The 11581-nt window shown below is 42.4% G+C and overlaps 2 non-coding genes across 2 annotated transcripts; both read left to right on the forward strand.

The window, feature by feature from the left end:
* Positions 1 to 2454: 2454 nt before the first annotated feature.
* Positions 2455 to 2527, forward strand: trnak-uuu (transfer RNA lysine (anticodon UUU)). The gene has a single exon. It is a non-coding gene; the product is annotated as a tRNA-Lys (tRNA).
* Positions 2528 to 6114: 3587 nt separating this feature from the next.
* trnat-cgu (transfer RNA threonine (anticodon CGU)) lies at positions 6115 to 6186 on the forward strand. The gene has a single exon. It is a non-coding gene; the product is annotated as a tRNA-Thr (tRNA).
* The last annotated feature ends 5395 nt before the right edge of the window (positions 6187 to 11581 follow it).

An 11581-nucleotide genomic window follows, 5' to 3' on the forward strand; every position in this document is an offset into this window, starting at 1 on the left:
TGTTAAATGGGTTGTGACTTTTGGCAAAGTTTTTTGCAACATTATTTGTTTCATGAATACCATTCATCTCTATAACAACTTTCCTGTACCCTGAACATATGTTTTAAATTGCTTGATCCCATTTGGTGCAACCTTTGCGTTGTACTTGTAATGTGTTGTTTGCATTAGGAGTGTGTTTAATAAGCAGAAAAGAAGCCCGTTTCTTCTATTGCTTCTGATCTTATACAGTGGTCAGAATCTCTCATCCAAAAGCTGATGAGTAGGAGGGGGGGAAATTAGTGCAGATGCACAATCCATAAAAAAACATTAAAGAGCATAAAGGTTTTCATCACATGGACTTGTTTGACTGTTTAGGATTAATGTTTTGGTGGCAGATCAATTAAAGGACAACAACCAGAAACACTGGTTCTCACACTGAATGCATTCTCCTTCAATAATCTTTTTTACCAACAGGTGAGTGGAGTTGCCATGGGCACCAGAATGGGACCCAGCTATGCCAATATCTTTGTTGGCTGGGTAGAAGAACGTTTCTTAGCTTGCTACACTGGCTATGTCCCTGACCTCTTCAAGCGATATATTGATGACTGCGTCAGTGCCGCCACATGCTCCAACGATCAGCTTAAGTGCTTCCTGCACCATTTCACCAACTTCCACCTGTCCCTCAAATATATGGTTAACATATCTTCCACTACTCTTCCGTTTCTGGACATCAACTTCTCCATCAACTACCCCAGACTCTCCACTTCTGTTTATTACAAACCCACGGTTTCATACAGCTATCTCTTGTATAGCTAATTTCACCCCAAACATACTAAAAATTCTCTCCCTTTTTCACAGTTCCTTCGGCTACAACAAATATGCAGCGACGACATCGACTTCCAGAACCAAACCCTCAAAATGTACTCCTTTTTCAACAACAGAGGATACCCCAGCAGTGTTATTGACAGGGCCCTTGCCCGAGCCAAAAACACCCCTTGGACCATCAACCCAATCAGGAACTCCCACCGTAACAACCGCATTCCTTTGGTGCTTCCCTAACACACTTCCTATCCCCAGGACTGTTAACGACAACTTTTCCATCCTACAGGATGATCCCTCCATTGGGGCCCTCTTTTCTGACTGCCCCATCATCTTATATCGTCAATCACCTAATCTGCGCAACCTTCTTGTTCACAGCTCCCTTGACCGCCCTCAGCAACCCTCCACACCAGGTACTTTCCCCTGCAACAGAGCTCGCTGTATCGCCTGCAAGTACACATCCAACACCACACTCATTCAAGGCCCCTCAGGACAATTCTGGATCACCCAGATGGCATCTTGTACCTCCAGCAACCTTATTTACTGTATCTCTTGCAGTAAATGCCCAGTTTCTCTCTATATTGGAGAAACAGGAAGGGGACTTGGAGACCGCTTCAGAGAACATGTCAGGGCTGTGAAGATTAAAGATCTCTCCAAAAACCATTGTTTCTCATTTAACCTCTGATGGCCATGACCACTCTAATCTCTCCGTCTTTGTTCTCAAAGATGGTTTTCTGAACTCATACATTAGAAAGACTACCGATACCAAACCAAACTTATCCTGCAGCTAGGATCACAACTTCCCCCTTCTCTAAACGACAGACTACTATTCTACTAAATTTTCTCCATTCATTGGAAGTTTCATTTCACACCTCTCAACACCTATTCTGACTTCACACCTCTTGATTGGCCTCTCTTTCTGTCCCCTGCTCCCGCCTCTCACCCTTCCTCCCTCCCAGCTTTTGTTCTCCCACTACATTACCTTTGCCTACTGCCTTCTCTCTCACACCTGAAGAATGCTCCACGGCCGAAACATTGTTTTCTTTTTTTCAGCATGGAATAAACCTATTACTTGTTCCTTAACAACCGGAAACAATATCTTCGGTCTTTCCAGAGCTGTAAGTAGTCATTCCAAGTTTATTAACTTGTCTCTGTGCTTGTATGTACTCTTCAATAGCCACTGATGTTATTTACAACAGCTATTTTAAAAAAGTAAATTTGCATTCTTTGGACTTCTTTCTAAAGAATTGGCACATTTGGTGGCTCTGTGGCTAAGGATCTGCACCTGTGGCTGGAAGGTTGCTGGTTTACATCCCACGGTCGGCAGAGGAATCCTACTCCATGGGGCTCCAGAACAAGGCCCTTAACCCCAACTGTTGTTGATTGAAAGATTTTATTAAATGTGAAAAAAATCTGAATGTGAAAAAAGGTCAAAATGCTATTGAAAAAAATCAGTAATGTGAGGAAAGATGGATTGTGGGAGCCCCTTAACTACCCATGTCATGCTGTATTTCTCACTCATTCTACTGGGAGTGGTGCCGTCGCTTCTGGATAAAGTCTGTCAGTGGTCATCCCAGACGGGTCAGGTATGACTGCTCTTCGGCACAAGAGACACGTGACTTGCGAGGATCCCGACAGTGTAGACTTTCTTTCAGAGCCCGGATAGCTCAGTCGGTAGAGCATCAGACTTTTAATCTGAGGGCCCAGGGTTCAAGTCCCTGTTCGGGCGGTTGTGCCTTTCTTAAGTCTATTGTGAATCTCATTCTAAATAGTCTTTTATCTTTCACTCTTCTAGCTGTACTGTGGTTATTTTAAATGTCCATTACTTGTATTTACTGTAGTGTATTTAGTGTTTCATTTCACAAACCGAAAATGTTCAATAGATCTTGTCACTCTACTCCACGTAATCATCTAAATTAAATCACAGTAGAATACAGAACACGCAGTGAGGAGCTCACACAGTGAGTACTCTTGAATACGACGAGAGGAAAGGCACACTGCACATCTGCAGAACATCACGTCCGAGTTTACAGCGACAGCAGAGGTTAGAAGCGAAGTAGTTTTTTATTACTCGCTCGCTGAACGATCTCTCAAGAAACCTCGGTTGAGATTTAACGGGTGTCTAACAATCACGTTCAAAAAGGTGACGATAAGTTTTTTTTTTTAACTAGGTAGCCTTAATGGCAACACAGTGTGAGTAATCTTAAAGCAGCTGCAGATGGAGTAGCCGTAATGGCAACACAGTGCTTTGAGTTCGGCTTTTCTTATTTCTTCTGCAGAACCAGTGGTATCGGAATATATTGATCCGTATAAGAAGCGCTTTCGGTTTCTGATCATTTTTATTGAGCGCTGCTCTAAACTTTACATTTGCTCGGGCTAGTTTTCCCCATGAAAAAAAGACATATCCCTAATTACATGATTTCACTTTTCTTATCAACGAGTAGAAATAAAATATATACTTCATTATAAGTACCACAGGCAAGATGGCTGGTGGTCTAAGGCGTTGCGTTCAGGTCGCAGTTACCCCTGGAGACGTTTGTTAAAATCTCACTTCTAATAAAGAGGTCTTTCTCGTTAGAATAGAAACGATAGAAGCCTTAAGCAGGAAAAAAATCACAACATCTCGCATTTCACGTGTTTAATGTTAACTGTCTCAGTGGTTGCCTCGGTGATTGATGGCTCTTTTCCCTCGCAGGGTGACGGCAAACTTCTTCAGAGAGGGAGTCTCCCACGCACGGCTTTTCTTTATCAAGAGCTGAGACAACAGAAACAGACTTCAAACTGACATGAATTACTTCTTGAGCGTTTATGACTGTCTTTAAAAGCTGAGAGCAGGTGAAAAAGTGTTTGGAAATGAGGCAATGACTGCTAACAGTAAACAGAGCTGACGCTCAGCTGCAGACAAGCGCTCCTCGTTAGTATTGTAACGCTTACGGCCGACAGGTACTGTGTAAGAGCCGGCGTACCAGAGCAGGTGACGTCACCGCCCTTCCCTGTGATAGCAGGACTACAGCTACTGGGCTGTGGAGAGATCTCTCTTTAGCTCACGGGGCTGGGTCGCTGCAGAGAGACGCGGAAGTCCCGGGTTCGAGCCCCGGACGGTGTGGGGCCGACCTGATGCGGCAAGGGCGCCCGCCTGAGCCCCCGTTGCGTTACATTGGTGTCAGAAGCGGGGTGGGATAGCCCTTCGCCGGGGACGGCGATTTAAGCGGGGGAGAGTGTAACGCTTACGGCCGACAGGTACTGTGTAAGAGCCGGCGTACCAGAGCAGGTGACGTCACCGCCCTTCCCTGTGATAGCAGGACTACAGCTACTGGGCTGTGGAGAGATCTCTCTTTAGCTCACGGGGCTGGGTCGCTGCAGAGAGACGCGGAAGTCCCGGGTTCGAGCCCCGGACGGTGTGGGGCCGACCTGATGCGGCAAGGGCGCCCGCCTGAGCCCCCGTTGCGTTACAGTATACTGCTGAGTACCCCCGCTTGTTGCGCGGTAGACCGGGGTACGTTTCTGTGACAGGGCGCTGGTTTAATTTTTTAACAACCTGACTTCACTTAAAAAGTGTGTACTGTGTACTACGTTTCGGACTAGTTAGTGCGGTAGAATATGGAGATCATCTCCAGCTTTGAGCTCAACTGCAACAAGAAGTCATACTAAATGTAGTATAGTGAGTAGAAATCGCGAGACAACAGAACGAGAGAGTAGAAGGCGGGAATATATGGTGTAAGGGCGTGATCTGTGTAGTTAACAAAATAGTTAAAATAATATAAAAACGTCTCTTTATTAAGATACACAACATTTATGGCGACGAGAGATGAGTGCTTGACGGACTCAAAGCGAGCAGAATACTGCAGATTTTTGTTCTCTTGCTGGTAGAAACGAACTTTTGAATTTTCGGACTTTTCGTTTAGCTTGCGCCATGGAAGATATGGCAGCCGCGCCGAGAAGCTTTGCTTATGCCCAGCTTTTTCTACCGCTTCTACTGAAACTCGGAGCTCCGGATTTGTATGCGGAATACAAGATATGGATGGAGTCGTACAGATTTTTTTAAATAGCCAGTGGATCTACAGAAGCTCCGGATGCCGTGAGACGTGCTACATTACTGCACTGTATCTGGGTGCCCGTGCAGCGGATTTTCGCCAACCTCCCTGTTGAAAAAGGTACATATGAACAGACTGTAGCTGCCTTAGACGCTTACTTTACACCGCAGAGAAATGTGGTTTTGGAACGGCATAAATTTAGGCAGAGAACTTCAGTTGATGCTTTTGTGACTGCACTAAGAGGACTGGCTAAATCTTGTGACTTTGGAGTATTGGAAACTGACATGTTAAGAGATCAACTTGTGGAAAAATGTGCACATAAGAGACTATAAATTGCTGCAGGAGGAAGGGCTGACTTTAGAAAGAGCTCTTACAGTCGCTAGAATTCATGAAGCAGCTCAAGCAGAATCAAGAATGCTTTCTGACCACAGTGACAAAGTGACACTGAACGGGGCGCTCGCTCAAACTTTACAAACAAAAGCCGAGCAGCAGGACGCAGTCATGCTAGAGATATACTGTAGAAGAACAGGGGACGGCTGACATTACATGTTACAGGTGCGGACTAACAATGCACAAAGCAGATGAATGCGGAGCGTGAACAGCAAAATGTGTACACTGTAAGAAAACAGGACATTATGCACACGTCTGCAGAACATCACGTCCGAGTTTAAGGACAGCAACATCAGAGATTGGAAGCTAGGGAGTTTCAGGTCTGTGTTTTTATTATAGGTTCAAGAAAGTCTGAATACCTTTGCAAGAAGTATTTCAGAATCCCACTCAAATCCAGTACGAATGCCGCATAAATCTGCATTGTACAATTAGTATACTGTTTGTCCGTTGAATCAAACACGCCTTATGAAGCATTTCTAAAACAGGAGAGATCGTTAGGGAATGCGTCTTCCTGTAAAAATAAAATGACTTCAAGGGCACTATAAGCAGAGGTGTGAAAGCCTGCTCTACAGAAGAACTATAGCCAGAGATGCCAAAGAGGTCGAGATTTCACCACGTGAGAGAAAGCATCTCAGAAAACGAAGTTGCGGTCGTTTCCACGCGTTATAAAACCACTAGGTCAAACAACAAGAGCTGAAGAGAGTAACGCGGCCGAGCGCTCTAAGGAGTTGGCTTAAACCTCCAGTCTCTTCAGGAGCATCTGTTGGATTCGCACTGCTACAGCATATCTCCTTGTTAAGTATCCCTTTTATTGTTGTTGCTGCCTCCAGGCGATGTAAACCAGATTCAGAAAAAAATAATTTGAACAACATTATTCCCATATTTGCTCGAAGGCGCGGTGGCCAAGTGGTAAGGCGTCTGTCTCGTTAACTGAAGACCGTCGGTTCAATCCCCACCCGTGCCTGTTTCATTTGTCGCCGCTTTCCTTCAGTTTCAATGTCTTCAAAGAACTCGTAATGTAGGAGTCTCAATAGTAAAAGAACATAACTGTCGCCAGTGATTACTATTCTTGCATATCCTGCCTTGTTTTTTAGTCGACAAAGCTTGTCTCTCTTCACACCCATCTTCCGAATGATCGCCTCAGCACTGGGAAGGAACGTGCGCTTGGTAAACCCCCCCCCCCCCCCATGGTCTGATCACAAACAGATCGGGTGAGCTGTCAGTCCAGGTTGGAAGTGACGTTCGAAAGCACTAAAAATCTGACTTTGGAACGAGAAGACCGTGTTTTTTTAACGAGTAAACGATAAAATAATATACTGCCTGCAAGACTATGTCAAGTTCAAGTTCAAATTCAAGTTTATTGTCATTATACTCATATACAGGTATATATTATAACGAAATGCTATTTAGCTAGCTCTCGGACATAAGTAGTACAAAGAAAAAAACACAGAGACAGAGACAACAGCCGATGTGCAAAAAACAACAACAGGCAGTGTGCAAAACAACAAAAAGGTAACAGGTTATGTGCAAAAACATGCATCAAAAGAATGAAATAAAGGGATAGAAATTATGGGGAGTGAACTTTTGACATGTATGGTAGAGGTAGATTTTCAATGTGTTTGGGTTTTTGGTAAGAAAGAAGGCACTGTGAGGTTCAGATCATAGGTGAGAGGTGAGGTGAGAGTGAGAGAGGCTGGGAGTTTAATAGTTTGATAGTGCGGGGGTAAAAACTGTTTCTGAGTCTGGTACTCCGGACCCGAATGCTCCGGTACCGTTTTCCATGTCATGCTAAACGCCACAAATTGTGTTCGTCCAGTCGTATCAATCGTCCTAAAGTTACAGAAAATCGGATGCAACTGGTACAGTCAGCACCCATTTCTTCAGGATAGTGGAGCGGTTTAAAACAGCAAATTCACAGTTTTGTGTCTTTCAATCTTTGTGTTCCGCTCTCCAAATAGAAGCACGGGTTCAAATCCCACTCCCGACAGTCAGGCGTTTTACCTTGTCTTTTTTACCTGCCTTTACACTATTTCAGTCTTGTTGTGCTCGCTGACAATCACAGTACAAGGAAAACGGAGAAACCGCTTTGGAAAAACATAACGGACAGAAAAAAGCTTCGTAAGCACGTGAATGTGATTAGCAGCAGTAAGGTATGCATTCAAATGTTTAAGGCAGATTTATAAAAGCAGCAGAAGAAAGGTGCAGCACAATGCAATTTGTGAGAGTTCGCTGGTTTTTATGCTGCTTGGATTTCTTTCAAGCCTATGAAGTGACCCCCGTTTTATTTTCATTTTCAAACTTCAGAACCGAATAACAAAAAGATTTCATGTGTGACAGCATTCCGTTGCAAATACCGTTTCCACGATGTATTCAGCGACGGGAATGAAATATTTTAGTGCTGGCTCAAATGCGAGGAATTTCAGAAAAACCTGGAAAAGCAACGCTTGCAGTAAATGACAAATTTAAAGCGTGTAGTCAGCATGAACAGAACAACGCAATGCTCTGTAAAAACGATCTGAAGCCGCAATTGCTCTTTTATCTCGGGCAGTTCATTCCGATACGATGTTTCCGCAGTATAAATGAAATGCCGAACTCCAAACATGTTGTTGCCATTATTGTTACTCCTGCTGCTGTAGTTTTAAGCTTTAATCAGTGGGTATGTAATGTTGTAAAGGGGCTGGACTACTTTGTTCAGTCCAAATTCCATTATGTGAATTTATGCTTTTTTAATATAAGCATTAACAATACAATGCGTGCTCAAAAACCGTTACTTATTAGCTTAAGAAGCGGCAGTGTTTTGACAAAGTGTGGTATTCGAACAGATAATCCTGAAGTGTTTAATACTTGCTTGTGAGCAGATCTCCCTCGATTTAGACAAACTCTTGTTCGGCCGATGATTTCAGATCAAAATCTGAATCAAGTGGAAAGAAAGCTGAATTACGCTGGGTACTGGGTATCACTGTTACGCCATCAGGTCATGCTAGGAGGATTGGCGGGATCAAATTGACACAGAGGGACCCAATGTGGGGGCTGAACCCACAGTTCTGAGATTAAGAGATTCTTGCTCTTTGGACTGCGCCTATATAACTCTGGTGCTACAGCAGTAATGTTTCTGGGTGTGGATGAACATGACATAATAGACTGACAGCAGGAACACGTGACAGTATCGCTATATTTGTCTGCAGTATATTGTGTTGAGAGCAGCAATAACTTTCCTGCAGAGATGGGAGTGCCCTTAATACAGCTCTTTCAATCAGACAGAGTAATAGGAACCGACCTCAAGTTTCGGCTGTGGATCCATCTGCACATGGGGGAAGAGACAGTAAAATAGCGACGAAGAAACAGAAAGAATTGTGCTCGCTGCAAAATAGGAAAGAAAGAGGTGTTAGGACACGTAAAACAGCTTGGCGATAATTTGCAGCGACAGTTTTATGTTATTTAGTACACAGATTTCTCTTCATGTTCCTTAAGATGTGTAATTTGTATGTTTGAACAAACAGTAATTTGTATGAGAACAGTTTATTCTAAAGTCCTGTCAATTAACAGTGGAGAGCTACCTGGTGCACGTCTTCAAGAAGACTCTCTTTAAGACGATTACAAGTTTCTCGAACAAATCTGCGTCATATTTTTAAAATAGTTTAGCTAATGAGCAACGAGAGTATAAATGAATTCTCCCACCCTCCATTCGAAGATAAAACTCCATGTGCGAGTCGAAGTTTCCTTGAAGCTACAGATGTTCGTCATTATTGGACATTCCCCGGTGATATTGACTAAGAAGCTCAATTCTTACGTGCTGTAGTTCAACGTGCGCAAAACACTCATATCCCCTGCAAATATCGGCATGGTCAGTGATATTCTCAACAATTTGTGCCATTGCAATTCGTGCCATACTTTTTCGCAATGTATTCTGACAAGCCAAGATCAGAGGGTCATATTTGAAAAATGGTGCATTAAAATGTCTTGTACTTCAGGATTTTGAAAGTCTATTACATTGTCTCTCACACCTCGGTGTCAGAATTGTGAGACGTTTTTATAATCAGGGGGGAGGGCCGTAGCAATAAGCAGAAAGCACAATCACCTTTTTCCCAGTGCAAGTCCATGTTATGGTGAGTTTTTAAAATTGGTTTGCGATTTTCTAAAATATATTCCATACAAAAATATAATTTGGACAGTCGCTATTTATTTGGATATTCCCTTTCACTGAGGATGTCTACAGTTTTCCAGCCGAATTAGTACTGATCGAATAGAGCCATCTACAGGCGAAAGGCGACATAACATCACAGCAGCAGCATTTAAGGCGGAACGAAAAACGCGAATAAGAAGCCAACTTCAGCCTTGTAGCAGACCCTGGGAGGCACGCTCAAAATAATCATCTTTCCCAGTACTTCAGAGTCATATTTAGAGCGCTTTACTGCAATTTTATGTGATTGATAGGAGATGTGAAGCCATCGAGCCTGTACTGCCATTTCTCATGCTTTCTCTCAGTGTCGGAGCTGCAATTGCGTGTAAAGGAGGCGACTTGAAAATGAAACGTGTAATCACCTTACAGAGGGTCTTCACGACGGGGTGTGTCAGCTAGTTCTCCATTATCGTCAATTTACTGGACTTCTGAAGAAACCTATCTACAACGAAAATACAAACTGCACAGTTTAAGGTACATGAAGAGAAATCAGTGTGCTGATTGACTCAAAAAATGTCGCTACAAATAATCTGCCAGGCTTATTTACTTGTTCGACCACCTCCCTCCGTCCCCATTTGCTGTTAGCACAATTCTTTCAGTTTCTTTTCTTGTATTTTCCTTGCTATTTTAGTGTTCCCCATGTGGAGATGGATCCACAACCGAAACTGTTTTCACCCTGTGTTTCTGCAGCGTCAGTCTGTATAAGGATCACAACTTGCACAGCTCCAGTGGCGCAATCAATCAGCGCGTGGTACTTATACAACAGTGCACAGCGGAGTTATGCTGGGGTTGTGAGTTCAAGCCTCACCTGGAGCAGTGTTTTCAGCTACTGAAAGCAACTGTCGAGTTTAGATACTCTTAGGTATTTGATGGAGATAAACTAACATCAAATGAACAAGTAAAGGTTTATTTTGAGTCACAATCAAAGAAGGCTCCACAGCTGAAACATTATGTTTCCTTCTCTTTTCAGCATGGAATAAACCTTGACGCAGCTCCCTACTAAAATTACCATCAGCTGTGTACCTCCAACTGACCTGTACACAAATATATGAGAGAGGTCTACTGAGATGAGAGGAGCACTGAAGACTTGAAAAAGCTCTCACATTAGATTCTGTGTTTTTGTTGTTCCCCAGATTTGTTTTTAATGTTCTTTTTCTTTTGAAGGTGTTGCGTTTGGTTTTTTTTTTCATAGTTGTTAGACTACTACAGGGATTTACCTAGGTTCCTGGAAGATTCTCGTTTTGTGTTTGTTGTTTTTTTGGGTTACAACATTTTTTTTTCTATTGATAGGACCCCACGCATTACTATGGGAGTAGTTAACTTTAGTTCTTACATTGTACAGTACCTGAAATTACCACATAAACTACTACTCTGTTTCCCTTTTTTTAAAAGGCACAAGTGAAGTTTGTTTTTCCTTGCTGCTGATTGGTAGCTACAATGGGTCAATTGCAATAAACTTATATACAATAAACTCCGCTGAAATTTGTCAGCAGCTCTGTACTAAACCTGTTCTCGATTGCAACAAACCTAAAATAACAGCTGCTGCCCATTAGATGTTACTGCATTAGGAGTCTAGCTTAAACCACCTCTTCATAGGTTTTAAGCAACTCGGTAGCGGACTAAGCAGAACAATTGATCACATTAGAACTGTCTTGAATGTAATGGAAATAATGTACTCATTAATTAACAAGCTTATGCACCACTTGCTTGAAAATTATTATTATATTTAACCAAAATTGCTTTCCAGACACCACAAATATTCACAATGAATGTTATCATAACACATTTTTAGTAATACAAGTGTTATTTATGAATAATTAGGTTCCATGTATATCTTTATTAATAGCTGTATTACAAGTAATGCATATACAGTCTTTATTACAGTTAGTTTTCAGTTATCCTGGGTAGGGAAGAGAATGGAAATTAAGGAAATAAAAATTTAAAGGGCTTAAGTCTTCAATGTGTTCTGTCATAGCTGTGTGTTGTCACATCTGTCATATCTGGGTGTTAATTTAGTATATTTGATGTATTATTTATTGTGATTTGACACTACACTTGTATTTGACACTACACTTCTCAGGAGAAAGCAGTACAATTTTTTTTTTATTTGAGGGTACAGAAATTGTATTGTATGGCCAGATGTAAGGTTACGTTAAGAAACCCTTATTGTTACCTTTTG

Source organism: Atractosteus spatula, unplaced genomic scaffold, assembly GCF_055471065.1.
Source record: "Atractosteus spatula isolate fAtrSpa1 unplaced genomic scaffold, fAtrSpa1.hap1 Scaffold_51, whole genome shotgun sequence".
Lineage (NCBI taxonomy): Eukaryota > Metazoa > Chordata > Actinopteri > Semionotiformes > Lepisosteidae > Atractosteus > Atractosteus spatula.